Raw genomic sequence first — 20,316 nt, forward strand, 5'->3', positions numbered from 1 at the left:
TGATTACCTGGGCAGCCTGGCCATTCTTTAGTGATGGTTAATACTTTAGTTCCTGAATCCAGGTCACAGGCTCACCCTATTCATACCCCAGCCAAAGAAAATTGGGAGCTAGATGCCTCCTTTATCAACAGGGGATTGGGATAAAGATGCAGGCTTGGCCAGGATGCAAGCTCTGAAGACTCTGAAGCCTTTCTTGTTCACTACCATTGTGGCTCTGTTCCTTTAGGCTGCTTATCATTATAGCAAGGGGAAGAACAGTGTATGTAGAGTTTTTCGGCTAACGTAATTGGAGTGGGTGGAACTGTTTGAGCCACTGCTGCTATTCACAATGCCCTTGGGATCAAAATGCAAAGATTACATTTAATTAGATGCCATCTGATATACATGCATAGAACAGATTTGTGGATGGTGCTTTTCAGGGCATTGTTTACTCCTGGAGAAATATACCAAAAATATATATATGCAGGAGCAATATTTTAAATTCCCATGTTAATTCCTGCAGGGCTTATTATGCATAATTTGAAGGACACAAAAACACTCTATTTTCTTTCCCAATGGACTACATCTCCTATCATTCCTGGGCATGCTGGCTGAAGCTAAGAGCTTCAAACAACGTCTAGAGTATGGTTACCAGATTTTTTAAAATGAATCCGGGGACCCTTTTTTTGGGGGGGGGGAGCTGAATAGCAACAGGGAGTCAGTAGTGGGGATGGTGAGGCAAAAGACCCTGGGCCCAAGCACACATGCATATTGTATAAAGGAGCAAAGCCCTTCTTTTGCACCCTGTGAAACATAAATGCGCAGAGTTTTTAAAAAACTGGGCAATGGCTGCAGCTCCTGAGCCTCCCCCAATCTGTCAAAAAAAAAGGGGGGAGGGGGCAGGAGATGGCGGGTGGTGCGCCATTGCCTGTTTTTTTTAAAAAAAAACTGCACATTTATGTTTCACAGGGTGAGAAAGAAGGGCTTTGCACCTTGGCTGGTAGAGAAACCGTGCACCTTGCACCCCTCCTGGGCAATGCCTGCCTGCCTGATCTGTCAAAACAAAGGGGGAAGGGGGCAGGAGATCTGTACCGCCGGACGTCCCTGGTTCGTGCAGTGGCCGGCAGCAGCGGGCAGCTCCTGAAGCCAGCCAGAGCCAACTGCACTACCAGGCCGGTTCCGGGCTACTGCGGCTGCTGCTGCCATGTTTCCCGGGGACAGATTTGCAAATCTGGGGACTGTCCCAGGGAACCGGGGATGTCTCGTAACCCTAGTCTAGAGGGCCATAGCTCCTCCACTTCTGCATTAGACAATTTGACATCAGGATAAGTGTAGGCCTCTGGTTTCATATGTACAGAAATACATGATACGTATGTAGCCTTGAAAACATTAGCCACTTCTCATGTTCAGAAATGTTGAAGTACTTATACATAGTGCATGATCACTGCCACTGCATTATATGCATATATAATATGTAAATGTTTTTAAAGCATTTTGAGGCAAGTCAGTTGTCTCATTCAAATGAGTAGATCAGATCTTCCTTTGCCAGTGTGTTCAGTTTTAATGCAGATTGATTTCTTCCACTGGAACGAACAGGAAAGCAGCACCTGTGAGCGAGGAAATCAATGATCCCCATTTTTTTTATTTTTATTTTTTAAAAAAACCCACTGTCCATAAGAAATTATGGGTTAGGCTATTTTACTTGGATGTTAGTTTCAGCAATTATTTTGATTTAATGTGATTACATTCAGAGTGAGAAACTGGATAGGAAGTGCTTTGGCAAATTATTTTGTGGAAGTTCATTTGTTTGAATTTTGGCTGCTTCCTCTTTTTTCCCTCCTATTCTTTCTTCTTTGATACTGTCAGGGGTTCAGGAGCAGAGACACAGGAGAAGGAGCAAATGGAGAGTGAGGAGGAGGAATACGAGGGGGGTGTAGGCAGTGACAGTGGTCAGAGAGATTCCACGAGTCTCTCCAGCGAATCGGAAGATTCACAGAGAGGAGCGCCGATGGCCAGGGCAAGGGGGGTGCCAAGGGGGAAACCCCAGAAGGAAGGGGCCAGCGGGGACTCCCTGAGCAGCAGTTGGAAATCAGGACCAGCGTCCCCACCAGAGCGTACTGGGGGGGAGGAGTCCCAGGCATCGGGACCAGTCTTCCCACCACCAGAGGGAGGAGATGAGTCAGGAGGGCCACGCCTCCATCGGAGAGCGGGGAAACGGTCAAGAGGAAAGTCACCGGCTGGGTGCGTGCGCCAAGTTCAAATGTACAGGCGAGCGGCACAGCAAGTAGCCCGGATAGGGAGCCAGGTCCTAAAGCCCGCCGGAAGGAAGGGCAAGACTCAGGGGGGTCAGCGTCAGAAGAGTCCAGGAGGGAGGAAACCCCAGGGGGCAGAAGGACCCAGAGGAGGAAGGAACAGCGCAGGAGGTGGAGCCGGGCTAGGATCTTAAACTGGTGCGGAAGGGGCAGTGACTCAGAGGGGACTTCGCCGATCTAGAGTCTAGACGTAGGGTTGCACGCTCTGGCTTTAAAATGGAAATTATACTTCAATAAAGACTTTTGTACATAATATCAGCCTGGCGTTGGTCCTCTGTGAGCTGGGACCTAGAGGCAGCCCTGACAGATACCTATTTAACAACATAGTGGGGTGTTGTTGTTGTTTTTTAAAAAGATTGTCCAATAATACAAAGCTTGATTTGAGACAATGTGGGTAACAAATTAAACGGATAATGTGGCAGCCACAACCAATGGAATAAGGAACTGTACTAAGAGAGAAATATAAAAAGAATGTGAGTGTGGATGTATCTAAAGTTGCTTGTGTTCATTTTCCCACTACCATGTTTAGCCCTTCAAATTTCTAATTCAATGCTTTTTTAAAAGTATTCATGAAAATTCATCAACATCTTAGTGTGAATTTCTCCTAATAATACACATCATTGTGCCATTTTGCCTTGTATACTCATTTTTGCAAAGCAGTTTTCTCTAATATACAGCATTTTCATTAATATATGTACTTTTATGCACACTTTACCCAATTATACATATATATTATACACTGGTACATCAGGTTAAGTACTTAATTCGTTCCGGAGGTCCATTCTTAACCTGAAACTGTTTTTAACCTGAAGCACCACTTTAGCTAATGGGGCCTCCCGCTGCTGCTGCGCCGCCGGAGCACAATTTCTGTTCTCATCCTGAAGCAAAGTTCTTAACCTGAAGCACTATTTCTGGGTTAGCAGAGTTTGTAACCTGAAGCGTATGTAACCCAAGGTACCACTGTAGTATACATTACTGGGCTGAAGAACTGCATTGCAAAATTCAGAGAAGTGCAGATTTCAAAGGATGGCTCTGTTCTGGTTCATGTATTGTTTCAGCAGGTGCAAATCAGTTATGTTTACTTTTAAATAAGAAAATAAATCTAATCCACCATTGAGTTAACTTTAGAATATGGATTTAGTTTTATTTTGTCCTCTTTTCTTGAAGGCAGTGAATCAGTTTAAACTCCATTTGTGGATTAAGGAGTAGATCAATCAATATAAGTTAAGTTTATGTTAGCTTTACTTTCCTGCTAACTTTGCTATTACATGCAGATTAAGGATTAGTTCCCTAAAATAATATTTGTGGAACCAGATCCTTAACAGTGTCACATTCATTGGACACTAAACTCTGTTTTACATCTGAAAGCCTAAAATTAATATTGGCATATTGCATGAGCTGGCAAGCCTTTTAAAATCATCCTCCAACTTCTGTACAATTCAATAGAAATATTCGCATCAACTTTGAGCTCTACTTACCTCCCAAATGTTTACAACAATAGCCAATCCAGTCTTCCACTTTTGCCAGCCAACATCGTTTTCCATATTTTTGCTGCTTCGCAAGCAAGCGTAACTCTCGCTACTGAGTTTCTAAATGTTGTTTCACACTAAAGAGAAGACTAAATGTTATGCAGGCTTACACATGGTACTACAGCTGAAGGAGAAAAACACCACTGTCGGGGTTTTAATAAATCCATTTCAGACCAGCAGGTTCTTTAATTAAAAATCAGATTGGTTCCACTTGAGTTTCTTACTTTTGTGCTGATATTTGCACTCTCTGCACAACAATACATACTAAAATAACTGTGTCCAACTTAATTGATTTTCAAGCACCCAGACTAATACTGTGTAGAAATTTAGACGTGTCACAAAAAAGACAATCTGATATGGTGTTGCCTCTTAAATAAGAAGGATTATGCAGGGATGGAGTATGTAGAGCAAGAGCCCCAAAACACTCTGAAACTCTTTCTATTTAAATAGAGGCAAGTGTCATCTTGCAAACTGTTTAGGAATTCTGAAATGTGGCAGGTCCTGGTCATGAAAACTCTTAAATACATGAGAATGCAGAATACAGTACAGTGGTACCTCGGGTTACATACGCTTCAGGTTACAGACTCCGCTAACCCAGAAATAGTACCTCGGGTTAAGAACTTTGCTTCAGGATGAGAACAGAAATTGTGCTCCAGCAGCGCGGCAGCAGCAGGTGGCCTCATTAGCTAAAGTGGCGCTTCAGGTTAAGAACAGTTTCAGGGTAAGAATGGACCTCCAGAACGAATTAAATACTTAACCCGAGGTACCACTGTACCTACAAATGAGCATTGTGGCTTGGCCCCATGTTGTATTTTTATTCCTATTTATCTACTGTTCTGTCAGAACAAAGTGTCCAGTCCTTTTACTGGAATGCATGCTACAGGAGACTGGAACTCAGTGAGACTAATACATCATAGATGTAATTCCATAGTGTCCAAATGCACTGGCCTACTTCTCTCAGCTTTTGCTGTCAAGTTATTGCATGACCATTCAAAAATTAGACTGACTCAATAGAGGCGTTTTCCTAACATTAGGCTGGAAAAAGCTGCCCCCACTCTTCCTAACTATCTTTCAAAGTAGTTCTCTTCACCGCCAAAATAAGAAACTGCTTCTCTCTCTCTCTCTCTCTCTCTCTCTCTATTTGCAAATTTAAAAGAAAAATTAAAGAAAGTTGTCTTGCAAATTACTAAAAAAAGCCTATCAGCCACCATCCTGCATGAATCTAAGGCAACAGTTTGAGAATAGTAAATGTTATGTGTGCTAGGGTGATATTTGTGAAATTGCTTAATTCATTGAATACTGTAATTATAGCATTCAAGGAACAGCCAGAGCCTTTGATTAATTCTTAAAGTAACCCCCTTCTGCCCTCCCCCCAATTCATGAAGTTTAAAATACTTCTTTCTGGTTTATGAATGAAACACACAATCTCTTTATTCACCAGCCATTCCATAATCTGAATGGAATAATCTTTATCCAGTTAATTAAAGCAGAAATAGTTTTATCCACTGCATGAAATGTTCAGAATATGATAAAGTGCTTCCTCTTAGTTCAAGAAGGGCTTTGCTAATTACACCATTTAAGTGGAAGTATTTCTGTTTCATACAATAGGCAGATGCCCTGCTTCATTTGTGCAGTTTCAAAAAGTGAGCAATGGCTTTGCTCTTTTGTATTTGGGATAGAACTGTTGCCTAGATTATGAATGAAGAGGAGACTTTTTTTTAAAAAAAAAGCTAAGAAAAAAGCAAAGCAGTTTCATGAATTATGCAAAGGTGTCCCTAATTTAGGCAAACAATTTGCTTGCTTTGTAACTCATGCAATAAGCAGGATGCTTGCTTAATTCATGTATAACACAAAGGCATTGTATGTTTTGTGAATGGAGTAACAGCTTGCCTACTTCACAAATAAACAGGTTTTCCTAATTTTCTGGCACATGTTGAGTGAAAAGCCTGATGTGAATAAGGATGCATATTAAAAAAGCTACTGGTGAAGGGAGAGAAAAGTAATCCTCCCAGGAGATAGTGAGGTCAAGAAGAGATGATTCTCTGATGAACTCTTGTGTCATGTTTCATTATAATCAAACGTAAAATATCCACAGCTGCAGTTGTGTCTCTGTTGTACCAGGTTCTTGATGAATTGATTAGTTTCAGATTGAAGTCTTTTTTAAAAGTTGCAAAGGCATGCCATTATGAACACATAGACACAGGTTAGTTCAATTCAGATGGGCCAAGATATTAAGTCTATGGTTATCCTTTCCCCTAACATAGGAGCAGGTAACAGGTGATCATCAGTTGTTCTGGACAATAAATTTCTCATCAGTCACAGCCAGAATAGCAAATAGATAGATAGGGATGGTAGGAGTTGTCATCCATAATTCAGGCTTGCCTTTTATGCATCTGAGGAAGTGGACTGTGGTCCACAAAAGCTTATACTATAATCAGGGCTTTTTTCCAGCCAGAACTCACTGGAACTCAGTTTCGGCATCTCAGGTGGGTGCCATTGCCATTATAAGAGTACAAAAAAGACATTCGTGGTGAGTGTTACCACCCTTTTTTTCTAGAAAAATAGCACTGACTATAATAAATACATGATTTGTTAAGTTCCCACAGCAGGTAACAACAGGCCATTAAACTTTACAGCTGTTTTTTCTACATAAAATTAAACTTCATTGTCTGCAGAGGCATTTGATCCTGGGTTTTCCCACTCAGTAGTTCCTGGGCTACCTTGGCTCTTCTTAAGAAATAAAATAAAGGCAATGGAATATTTGTCAATAATAATGGTTATTTGAATAGTCTGAAGAAACTAATTTGCTGCATGGGCATTCTAGACTGAGATCAGGAGATATTGAAGAGTCTTCACTCAACAATGGTGACAAGATTAATGACAGGTTGGAGATTAATGGAGTTGTTGGTCTGCCTGAACTCTGTGGTGCTTGTTGGTATCTGAAGCTTTCTATTGGGTTCTACTGGAGCTTTAGCTGTATGCAATGTGAACTTGCTCAGATCTTCTGACCAACTATATGAGTTGTTTTATGATTCAGAATTCTGAGCCTTCACTGGAATCTGTCTCTATGTTGTAGATGGAAAGAGAAATATTTTGCACAAGATGCCTTCACTTCCCAGTTGCTTTGGCTCCCGTCAACATTTGGTTTCTGTCAACTTCTTCAACATTGACATACTTACAGCTGAATCATCAACTTTCCTGAGGGATGGTGTACTTCAGAATTGTATCTAAAAATATGACTTCGTCTGGAATATTTATTTTTCATGCAAATGCTTAAAAAGAAGGGAGTAGATGACAATAAATATTTTATTCATCAAGGCATGACTAGCCTTGGATCCTGGGGTCAGGTTAAAATTAGATGAACTGTTTCAAGGTGCTTGAGCGCATGACTTATTAACTGAATAAAAGAAAAGGTCAGGAAGGAAGAGATCCAGGCTTTTAAAATCAGTGCCTACATTTTACAGACCCATCTAAATCCTGCACTAAACCTTTCCATGCTGTGTGTATTTTCTGAATCTTAAAAAAAATACTTAACTTCTCCTGCGATTAGGAATCCTACCCTTTAAGCAGGTATAGTTTGATCTGCTGTGACGAGCTGCTTATGACGTTGCCTTATGTGTATGTCTTGCACTTATATGAATCACGAGCACATATTTTCATACACAGGAGTACATAATTGCACTGCAGTTGGCTAAGTTGGAATCAGTTTCAAAAACATTAGAGTTCTCAGGAAGGAGAATTCTCCTCTGAACTACGTACTTTCAGGAAAGATCTGATTATCTGGTTGCTAAAAGGTAGGATTATATTTTAAAGTTTTGGTGTTAAACAGTTCCTCACGCCACATTGCTTTGAAACCTGCACCTTTCCATGCTTCTGCAGTGATTTCCATGGCTAGGCCAAATTGGCCTTTCAATCATGCCCCCTTTCCACCTGTCAAATCCAAATTACAAGGGCGAGTTAAGTGGCATTCTCAGCTGCTGCTGCCCAGATTCTGGACACACTTACTTACTTCATAATTGGATCGTCAGATGCAAAAAGAGACACAATGAGCTGCACAGAGAAGCTATGCCTGCTGAAATTCCCACTTCTACACAGCTATCAGAAGTGGCTTGCCAAGTCGCACAGAGTCGTTCTGCTACCTTCCTGGCATGTGGGTCAATGTTGCTTATAGGGAGGAAGAGAAGCAAGGCAGTGAGGAAAGTTGGTGCAGTGCAAACACACCAGCAGGAGTGTTGGATTGGCTCCACTGGTAAGTTGCACTGTGCTGACCTCACCGCCACCACATCCCTCCATCTTGGTAAGCAACTATTAAAGGTGCAGGAGTCTAGCTTACCCTCCAACATTTCTCTCATGAAAATAGGTATGTCCCATTCCATAACAACAATTTTCCTATTTATACCCCACACATTTTACTGGGTCACCCCTGCCAATCTGGGCAGCTTCCAACATATATAAAAACATAATAAAACATTAAACATAAAAAACCCTTCCCTATGCAGGATTGCCCTCAGACAGCTTGGGAGTTGAATAACTCCATACCCTCCAACATCTCTCCAAAGAAAGTAGGGACGTATTAAAGAAAAGTGGGACATTCCAGTATCAAATCAGAAACCAGGATGGTTTCTCTAAATCAGGGACGTCCCTGGAAAATAGGGACACTTGGAGGGTCTGATCCAGTTCTCTTTTGCATATGGCCATCCTAGTCCATAAAACCAGAACTTAAAGTCCACGCGAGATAGTATGGTATAGGAACAGTTGCCGCTCAAAAGAGCTGCTGCATGTTTCTGTTTCTACTTCACTGCTACAACATTTGTTAAAAGTTTACTTTGTATTGTAATGTCACAGTAGTCCATTTCCTCCCACCGAAGAACTGCAGAACACTATAAATTTTAAGAATGAGATATGATGCAAGGAAAGGGGAAGATAGAAGCACATGATAGCTGTGTTCAGCTACTTCAGACACTTACAACACAGTCCTAGGCCTAATTACAGTGGTACCTCGGGTTACAGACACTTGAGGTTACAGATGCTTCAGGTTACAGACGCTTCAGGTTACAGATTCCGATAACCCAGAAATAGTACTTTGGGTTAAGAACTTTGCTTCAGGATGAGAACAGAAATTGTGTGGCGGCAGCACAGCAGCAGCGGGAGGCCCCATTAGCTAAAGTGGTACCTCAAGTTAAGAACAGTTTCAGGTTAAGAACGGACCTCCAGAACGAATTAAGTTCTTAACCAGAGGTACCACTGTACCACTAAGTTCAATGTAGCTTACTTGCAGCTTTGAGTACACACAGAATTGCAGCTTTACAGTACAATCCTATGTGCAACTACTCAGAAGTAAGTCCAGTTGAGTTCCGTGAGCCTGCCAGAAAAGTTTGTTTATTTAACGAAATGTTCCTGGCTATGGATGAGAAAGGCAAATGCTGGTAGCGAGCTTTTAAAAATATAGAGCTCTATAATTTAAGCAATAGTATATGCGTATTTTTTTTACTTCTTATTCATGCAAGCTGAAAAAATAAATAAATTGAAATAAATAAATTTTACATATGAAATAGCTATTTCTACCCATCTGTTCCATTCAAATGGATGAATTCCTTTGAGAAATAAATGTATTTGTCTGCATGCACTACATTGTGAATGTCAAATAACCCAGGCAAGTTTAAATTAGGAAACTGTTATTCTTCACCACCAGCAGCCATGTCCTGGTTGAAGCTGCCATAGAATGTGTGTCATTTGTTAGTCATGCTCTTTGGAGACATGGGCTGTGCTGATGCCTAACCTGGCATTGCTCTGTGACTGCCTTTTCTCCATGGAATAGAACATATGCCCAAACAGCAGCTGCAATATGTTGCACGGACAGAATGAGACTGACGGTGCCTCTCTGATGGCGGAAGGTGAAGCAGGAAAGCCATCAATGCACCATCAAAAATATGACATGCAAATATATGCCAGCCTTTGAATATGCATAACAGAGAAACACCTGCCCCTATCCTTTTCACCAACCTCCCATCTCTTCACCTCTGCTGAAACAAAGCAATGGAAATTAGCTAATGCCTTTCTATATTTTAATTCCTTTAGAAAGTATTTATAAATGCATGCAAAAGAATGTACAACTTAACAGCCCCAAGTGTGCTGTTATCCCATGATATTGGTTTTTCTGGACTGCACTGATTAGACTAGACACTATTGGGGTGTTTAAAGGTACTTTTGAGAATCAGAACCAGTAATTTCAAGCACAGTATCTTATTCCATATGCATATCTCAAGAACTTCCCATGAGGATGTAATTACAGAGGTAGCTAACATGGTGCCTGCCAGATATCGTTGGACTCTTCGCGACTCAGTCAAGTACAAGGGTTTGTGGTTGACATTTAAAGCTCTGTTCTGTACCTAACAGATTCCCCGGTACAGAACAAGCTAATCTTTTAAGATTTTCCAAAGTGACCCTGCTGGCCACTCCAGAACCAATGGATGAACACTTGGCAATAGGGCAAAAGCAGGCTTTGTCACTCATAGCATTCACCCTCTGATATACCTTCCTTGGTTAATTTGTGAAGCAAGGACAGGAATGTTAATGCCTATAAAAAAACATGCATTTACTCAAACTTTTCAAGACTCTGAATCTTAATTTCTAATTCTCTGATCTGCTCAGTTTTATGATACATAATTTTGTTTTTTGCTAGACATTTAACTGAATGTTAATGTTATATTTTTATTGTTTTTATGCAAACAGCTTTTTATTACATTTAGTGGTATTTAAAAACATAAATAAGCTCTCATCATCCCTGGCCATTGGTCCAGCTGGCTATGACAGTGACCTCACTCTGGCTAATATACAGCTGCCTGCTTCCCTCCCTATTTAGCTTGCAGTACTGGTGACTGAGAGATTTTCCTTCCATGGCATATTGAATGTTGAAAGAGGAGTGTCCCAGGCAGCGGGTCCGTGGGGAAATGTTTTTCTTCCAGGGCACCCAAGTATTTAACACAGACATGAACTGGCCTAGAAATTAGTTGTCCCAGAGCTCCTTGTTCCTGAATGCCTTTGCAGCAGTCAAGGTGATGTAGAGAAAAAGAAGAGGGAGGAACTCACATTAAAATCTGAGCCAAAGAAGAACTTTTGGAGAAAATGTTGTTTGATTTGCAGTACTGGTAAGCACTGCAAGGAGGACAATTTCATATTCTGAGTGAAGTTAGTTCAAACTTTAATCATGCCACTAGCAAATAAATCAATCTAAGGGAGAAGTCAGTCAAAATTAACATTCAGAGAATGCCTTATAGATGAACAGTTCTGTCTCTCCTGAATTCACGAGCTGTATTCACAAGAATTTGCAAGCATATCATGATTTGATTAATTAAGCATGATGTATGCTTAATTAGAATTATGTTCTAATGTTGGACTTTTGGCAATTAGTGCTTTCGTTGTTGAGCACAAGAAATTTCAATATGCAAATCCACATACATGCAAGGGCAAGAACTATTTTAAGGACATTAATTTCAATAAGGCAGAGTGAGATGATAAATTTTATCTAATGCATGCTAATTTTGTAGATATCATTGTTTCTCTCTAATAGGGGGTCAAAGATTAATTATACATATAGAAAGAATGATTTAATAAATGTGTTAATCTTCTTGCCTGCTGGCATAAATCAGGTAGTAACCTTTTACTGCCCAGCTTTTAGTGCATTAACCTGCAGTAGGAAAGAGGAGTGCATATAAGTTAACAGCAAAAGTGCTCTTCATCTAAGAAACGGCTTGGTACATCTTGCTCACTATTGTTTACATCAGGGGTGTCCCACATTGCACCTGCAGGTGCAAATGTGCATGCAGGTGTCTACTCTGCTGCCCATAGTGTCTCCTCCCCTTACTGACATTCTCTTTTGGCCTATGAAGTTGGTTGTGGTGTGGTGCCCACAATAGGTTTTTTTCTGGTTTACAAATGTGCTCATGTGCCCAAACATATTGGTGACCTGTGGTCTACAGGAAGTTCAGAGTTTGAAGCAGGGTTCATTTCCAGCACTAGCTGGAGTTTCTGGGGATTAAACTGAGGATACAATGCATATGCTCGACAACTGAGCTGCATGTCCTTTTCTAGAGTATCATCTTCCCACATAGACAATAGATCATACCAGGAGAGAGACTGAGGGAGGCAAATAACAGAATTCTTGGAACATATGCTGGTGAATTGACTTGTGCCCAAGAGATGTGCTGTGATTTTTAAGTAAGGAGAATTGACCCAGAAGAATGGTTTGATATCTGAAATGTATTGGGTTTTAATCAACAAACCATTGAGCTTTCTGCCATTTGTTTCTTGGCCTACTTTACAATATGGCCTGGTCGGTAATTTGTTTTCCTTAAAACTGAAGCCCCCCCATCTCCTGGTTTGTTCATTAGCAGCTATCATTTCAGATACAATACTCTGACTCCAATCCATGAGACTGAATTTCTGGAATTCTTCAACATTAAAATGAACAACACCTTCTTAAGCTACACACACAACAACTGGAGGGCCACAGTTTAGACAGTCCCTGGTTTAGTGATCTTCTAGCTGGTCACCAGATAGAGGATTAGAGCAAAGAGCATCGGATAGAAGATCACCAAACAGGGGAATATTGGATATATCAGCATTATCCTTTGGACTGGATCTCCCAGTGAATGTGTCACCACCACCACCAACAGAAGAAGAGCAAGCACTGGGTGCAGTTGGAGGAATTTCAGTGTAATTACATGATGGCGCTGCAGATTTCGAGTTGGAATGTGAATGGACTGAATTCCCCAGAAAAAAGGCGGAGAATCTTTCATTTATTGAAAAAAGAACATTTGGACTTGATTTGTCTACAAGAAACACATGTGATAAGGCTACACAGGAAGATATTGAGTAATAAAAGATTGAGCCAAGAATTTATCTCATCAGATAAAGTTAAAAAAAGAGGAGTGGTCCTTTATGCAAAGGAGAGCCTATCACCGAAATTCATATTTAAAGATGACCAAGGAAGATTTGTTGCAATTGAAATTCAATCACAAGGAGAGAAATTCCTAATTGTAGGTATTTATGCACCAAATGAAGGAAAATCGGAGTTCTTTAAGAAGTTACATGACTCTGATGGATTATATGGACTATAATATGATTTTGATGGGAGATATGAATGGAGTGGTGTCTACAAATATGGACAAGGCACAGAGACAGGTAGTCACCAAAGATGGTAGACTACCAAAAACTTTTTTTGACATGACTGAAAATATGGACTTAGTTGACATTTGGAGAGTGAAGAATCCTGTGGGAAGAGAGGGAACTTTCTTCTCTGAGGCTAAAATGACATGGACAAGAATTGACCAAATTTGGGTAACTGGGGGATTGGCTCCGAAGATCAGCAAAGTGGAGATCTGCTCCAAAACTTGTTCTGACCATAATGCTGTGAAGATGGAAATGAAATTGATGCCAACTGGTTCCTTTAGATAGAGGATGAATGATACTTTGTTTAGGAATGAAGAGGTGACCAGGAAGGCCCCAAAAACTCTAAGAGACTATTTTGAGATAAATATGAATACTACAATGGAAAAAAGAGTAATTTGGGACGCAAGCAAAGCGGTTATGAGAGGATTCCTAATACAACAGAATGCAATTAAGAAGAGAACTCAGAATGAAAAAAAGGATAAAATCCTGGGGAAAATAAAGGAAGGAGAGAAGAAACTGAGAGCAAAACCAAAGTCACAGGAGATCCTGAAAGAGATAAAGTTATACCAAGTACAATATATGAAGCTGATGAATCAGGAAATAGAATGGAAGATTAAACAGATGAGGCAAAAGACATTTGAATCGGCAAATAAGTGTGGAAAATTGTTGGCCTGGCAAATGAAAAAAAGACAAAAACTCAATACTATTACGAATTTGGAAGTGGAAGGAAAGAATATACAGAACCCAGTGGAGATCAGGAAGTGTTTTCAGAGATATTTCAAACAACTTTATACACAGGAGAAGCAGAAAGAAATGGACATTGATCGATTTTTGAAAATAAATGGACTACACAAAATCTCTCAGGAAAAACAGCTAATGTTGAATTACAAAATAACGGATCAGGAGGTGGAAGGGGCCATCCAGAACATGCAATTAGGTAAATCTCCAGGACCAGATGGTTTGACTTCAAGATATTACAGATCTCTGAAAGAATGGTTAATACAACCATTGAAGGAAGTCTGCAATGAAATATTGGAAGGGAGAAAGGCACCAGAGTCGTGGAAGGAAGCTTACATTACACTTATACTGAAAACAGAGATTGAAAAGACACAGCTTAAGAATTACCGCCCCATATCGCTGCTTAATGTGGATTACAAAATTTTTGCAGATATTTTGGCTAAAAGATTAAAAAAGGTGTTAGTAGAGGAAATTCATAAAGACCAAGTGGGCTTTCTCCCGGGCAGACACTTGTCTGACAACACGAGGAATATAATTAATATTCTAGAAAAACTACAAGTGAATATCAATACCAAGGCAGTTTTGATATTTGTGGACGCAGAGAAAGCCTTTGACAACATCTCTTGGAGTTTTATGAAGAAGAATCTACAGGGGATGGGGGTAGCTCAAGGTTTTGAAAATGGTATAGGTGCAATTTACTCAGAACAAAAGGCAAAATTAATTGTGAATAATGTAGTGACAGAAGAGTTTAAGATTGAGAAAGGGACACGACAAGGTTGCCCAATTTCTCCATTGCTCTTTATATCGGTCCTTGAGGTTTTGTTAAATATGATTAGAAAGGACCAAGAGGTTAAAGGTATACAAGTGGGAGCTAAACAGTACAAACTGAAAGCATTTGCTGATGACTTAGTATTAACTTTACAGGAGCCAGAATCTAGTTCTAAAAGGGTATTGGAACTGATTCAAGAATTTGGACAGGTAGCAGGCTTTAAATTGAACAAGATGAAAACTAAGGTTTTAGAGAAAAAATTAACTGTGAATGAGAGAGAGAAGTTTCAGGAGGAGACAGGACTAACATTGGTTAAGAAAGTGAAATATTTAGGGGTTAATATGACTGCCAAAAATGTGAATTTATTTAAGGATAATTATGAAAAATGTTGGACTGAAGTGCAAAAGGACTTAGAAATATGGACAAATTTGAAGTTATCATTGTTAGGTCGAATTGCTGTGAAAAAAAGGAATGTGCTGCCAAGGATGTTGTTTTTGTTTCAAACATTGCAAATTTTGGATAAGACGGATTGCTTCAAGAAGTGGCAGAAAGATATTTCCAGATTTGTTTGGCAGGGCAAGAAGCCTCGAATAAAATTTAAGATATTAACTGATGCTAAAGAAAGAGGTGGATTTGCCCTGCCAGACCTTAAACTGTATTATGAATCAGCTGCTTTTTGCTGGCTGAGAGAATGGCTGCTTCTTGAAAACACTGATGTGTTGGATCTAGGTTTCAATAATGCTTTTGGTTGGCATGCTTATTTGTGGTATGATAAGGTAAAAGCACACAAAGCTTTTAAAAATCATATTGTTAGAAAAGCATTGTTTAATGTTTGGATAAGATATAAGGATTTGTTAGAAAAGAAAACCCCAAGATGGTTGTTACCAATGGAAGCGAAGGCACAGAAAAAACTCAATATGGAGGCCAAATGGCCGAAATATTGGGAAATTTTGGAACAAGATGGAGACAGAATAAAATTGCAGAGTTTTGAAAAATTGAAAAATAAAGTGTGAGATTGGCTCCATTATTATCAAATAATGGAGGCATACAACTTGGACAAAAAAGTTGGCTTCCAGGTGGAAAAATCAAAATTGGAAACAGAATTGTTAGATTCAAAAATCAAAAATTTGTCAAGAATGTATAACTTGCTGTTGAAATGGAACACTCAGGATGAAATGGTGAAATCTGATATGATTAAATGGGCACAAGATGTTGGACATAACATAATGATGGCTGACTGGGAACAGTTATGGACCACAGGTATGAAATTTACGGCATGTAATGCCCTAAGAGAAAACTTAAGGAAAATGATTTATAGGTGGTACATGACTCCAGTCAAGCTTGCAAAAATTTACCATTTGCCTGATAATAAATGTTGGAAATGTAATGAGATTGAAGGTACATTTTTTCACCTTTGGTGGACATGCCCAAGGATTAAGACATTCTGGGAGATGATTTATAATGAAATGAAAAAGGTATTCAAATATACCTTCCTGAAGAAACCAGAGGCCTTTCTCCTGGGCATGGTCGGCCAGTTGGTGCCAAAGAAGGATAGAACATTTTTTATGTATGCAACAACAGCAGCAAGAATACTCATCGCGAAGTATTGGAAGACACAAGATTTACCCACCCGGGAAGAATGGCAGATGAAGTTGATGGACTATATGGAACTGGCGGAAATGACTGGCAGAATTCGAGACCAGGGAGAAGAGTTGGTGGAAGAAGACTGGGAAAAGTTTAATTATTATTTACGGAAATATTGTAAAATTAATGAATGCTAGAAAAATGTTGGAATGAAGTTATATGGCTTTAGTAGAAATGTTACAAGGAATTAAGTATAAATAGATTAATAGAGTATTAAAGGAAAAAATAAGGTTAGAATGTGCTAAGATAATTATAGGATAGAAAACAGAGGAAGATGGAAAGGAATTGCTGAAACAATAGAAGTGGAATACAAAAAGGGAGGTGTGAGGAGGTCGCAGAAATAAGTGAATGAAAGATAAGATATTGAAATTATTTGATGTGTTTTAAACTGTTTTTGTTTTGTTTTGTTAGTTTAATGTGTTAGTGTTATGTTGTGTTTTTGTATTGTATTGTATTGTTCTTTTTTTTGTAGTGTTTAAAAGTAATAAATATTATTTAAAAAAAATAGTCCCTGGTTTAAAAACAGAATAGCTATTTTCTGTTTTATTTTCATTTTCTTCTGATGATACTAAAATATATATTTCTAGAAACACCTCTGTGCTTTCTGATTACTAAGATGCTCTAAATCCTGTTTGAGCATAAATGTTCTGACTGTAAGTAAGGCAAAAGTAATTAAGTGTCTCATTATTCAATTCACTCTGCAAAGGGATGAAGTCAGTATGGCATAGTAACTTAGGAAAGTGAACTGTAATTAGTATTGACCTCTTGGCTGTTAACATGACAATGATTAGGATTTGGAAGCAGTTTGCTGCACCAAAAAAATGTTTTACGAAAAGTGCACAGTGCACTTGCATCAATGGCACCTTTCTGTGGCTTGTCCTATTTCACAAAAGCTCTGTTGATATCTGACAAACATGAATTCCAGAGTCACAGCCATGTTAAGTTTGCAGCAGTGAGAAGACAAAAAAGAGCCTTAGAGAGTGATTTATTGTGGCATGAGAATTTGCATGCAGTGGCTTGCTTCATCAGATACCAGAGGCTGGTAAATATATACCAGTACATGTGGATTGAGATACATAGGAGGATAAAGCAATCAAACCAGGTGCAGACTAAATCTAGCAGGAATACACAACACAGCCCCGTAGATGGATGACTAAATGCATCATGAATACAGAAGCATATTGACTTTCATAGCATGGATGCTCATTCAAATCCTGAGACCCACAATAATATTTGTTAAATCACAATTACAATTACAACTCTTAGGATTAGATGGCTAATAAAAAAGGTTTTTTATTCCTCCCTGAGTTTCACAAGCATTTGAGCTAGTTTTTAGGGCTGTGCCTGATCATTAAATGGTTATCAAAGCAATAATAACAATACTAATGCCCTATAACTTTTATTCTTCAAGATCGGGGTGGCCAGAGGCTGCACGTGGCCCTCAGCCTAACTTCATGTGAGTGGGTGCAGCCAAGAGGAAGGGGAAGGAACAGAAAACATAGAGGGGAAAGCAATGGAGAGGGTGAGAGTCCTCTATAGCTTATCAGTTCAAATATCTGGCAAAAGCAATATGTTCCTCACATAACAGATCCAATAGTGGGCACACTCACTTTTCTTTAGTCATGACACCTCTTTCTTCATCTGTGCCCACTACCTGCATGTAGCCCCTAAGGGATAAACTTGGAAGGAATGCATCCCTCCATGAAAATAGGTTCCTTTCCCCACAACTCTTGAATAAAGTTACCCAGGCAATAATAATCTTCTGCATTTAGAACTGGTGAGGAGATGGGGTTGTTCATTCCAAGGAAGTTATTCTCTCCCCCAGCAGAAACAAGAAAAACCGACAAGCAGGATGTACAAGCTTCTGCAGCTATGATCTTCCTAGCTGACAGATATGAACAAGCTAATGAACTGGCAACTGTGTATTCATTTTCCAGGAACTTCAGAACTTGAGTCCAGGAAGAAAGCATTTTAAAATGATTCACCTACTTGAAAGTCAGCCTCTTGACGTGTATTTTTCTCGGGAATTGAGTTATAATGCAATTGACATTGAAAAATGGAGAATGAGTCAAAAGCTCTTCATTTAGATACTCATGGGCGACACCACACTTCTGGTCCATTTCTCTGGTCCATTGGTTAGGTCCATTTTATTTCAAAGCAATAACGGTGTAACTCAGTTATTACAATTTAGTTGCATGTCAAAGATAATATAGTGGATTGCTATGAATGTTTTAATTCGTTACAACATATTACATTTACAATGTGTCCAAGGATTTCAAGGTAGCAGGGATGAACCAAAGTCTGGTCCTCTCTCCCCAAAGTCAGTCAGAAGTCCTGATGAATGCTCAAAAACTTCTGAGATTTTTTTTTCAAGTGTTCAAAAAGGAAGACACAATCAGTCTGATTGTTGCCTACTCCCTGTTCCCCATTCCCCTTTATTTTATTTATTAAATTTATATACCACCCTTCATCCAAACATCTCACTTGCTCAGCTGCCCTGCTGTCTCTTCTCTTTCTCCCCCCCCCCACCCTTGTGGTGATCCCATCACATTGTGGCCTGGCTTCCCCTGCCCACCCTCTCTCTCCCTGCTAGCTTTCTCCATCGCCCTTGGCTTCCCCCCCACCTCCTGCTAGATTGGCCGGAGTGAGGAGAAAGAAGGGATGTCTCGGCAGCCTGCAGGTAGGCCTTGGCTTCACCCACAGCAACCTCTGTTCATGAGGAGGAGCAATGGCACGGCCGTGTCAGGGATGGTGGGGTGTGGAGGAGGAAAGAAGAGAAGGATGGTTATTGGTTCTGGAGTTGGTTCGTGCCAGGGCTCAGCACCAGGAGTTGGGGTTTGGGGGCTCTGATTCAGAGAATATGCGGCAATGAGATGATGGTAATAAGCAGTGCTTTTTTTTCTAGGAAAAAAAGGAGAAAAAACTGCTAGAAAAAAGTCACAACCTGTGCATTATTTCTACAAATGACCCTTCTATTCCACTTATTAATTCTCATGAAAAAGTATTTCAACCCATTTAAAAATGTGTGCTCTGTTTTCTCACATTTTTATTGGATCCCACCCCTGCTTTTATTCTTTAGCTGACACTGTTATTTTCCTGCTATTATCTTTTAGCAGGTGGAAAGCCTGAACTTAACATCTGTGAGCTCTGTTGGTATTTATAGTAGTGACACTTTATAACTGACTAACTTCATTTTGGATTTTCCAACCACCACGGTGTATTGAACAGATGTTTCCATGAAACTGGAGGGTATCAATCCTGTTCCCTCTGGATTAATTAATGTATCAAGGTGTATGAATTGTTCAATTTCCTTTCTAAAGGACATAACACTTATAAAACTGTGTTCAGATTGAGAGCCATAAAGGCGGACGTTCTAATTAAACTGAAATCAGTGTTGATTTTCAGGTGTTTTTATTTTGTGCTAGACAGCAGCTATTAGCAATATAATGAACTGAACCTCATAAACCCCAAATTGATTATGTGATTAATGAAGCACTACCAAGAGTGATGGCTCACTGTGAATTAGAGAAAGAGGATAAACCTCTTATAAAGCCAGACTAGTAGGCCATTCCATGAACATAAGAAAAGCTTACTGGATCAAGCTTACTGGATCAAGTAAGCACCTCATCCAGCATTCTGTTCTCACAGTGGCCAACCAGATCCATTTGGGAAGCCTGAAAGCAGGACCTGAGCACAACTACACTCTTGTGATTTCTATCAACTGGCATTCAGAGGCGTACTCCTTCTGACAGTGGAGACAGCAGCTCCATAGGACTGGAGCATTAGACTCCACTTACATATTCCTGTTATTAACATCAGTGGGACTATGAACTGTGGAACTATGAAATTATAATACTCTTTTGCCCCTTCTGTTGAAGCTATTAAGATTAAATCAGTGGTGAATGAAATTGTCTTGAAAGCTAGCTGATCTGTAGGCTTTTTCTGTTTAGGTTTTTGATGAAATGTCTTGAGTATTGTCCTAAACAGTGTTTTCTGTTGGTGGATTTGCAAAGAAGATTTGTAATGGCACCTATGGCAAAATATCTTTTTTGCATTAACGGCGTCATATTTCTCATTCCAAATTCTATTCCGCAAGCTAAAAATGTAGTTGTTTCTGTCTGAAAATTTTTACCTTGCCTATTTTTTCTCTAAAGAGTCAAGGCCTCCTGTTTAC

This window comes from Podarcis erhardii (genome assembly GCF_964252035.2).
Source record: "Podarcis erhardii genome assembly, chromosome: 9".
Classification (NCBI taxonomy): Eukaryota; Metazoa; Chordata; class Lepidosauria; order Squamata; family Lacertidae; genus Podarcis; species Podarcis erhardii.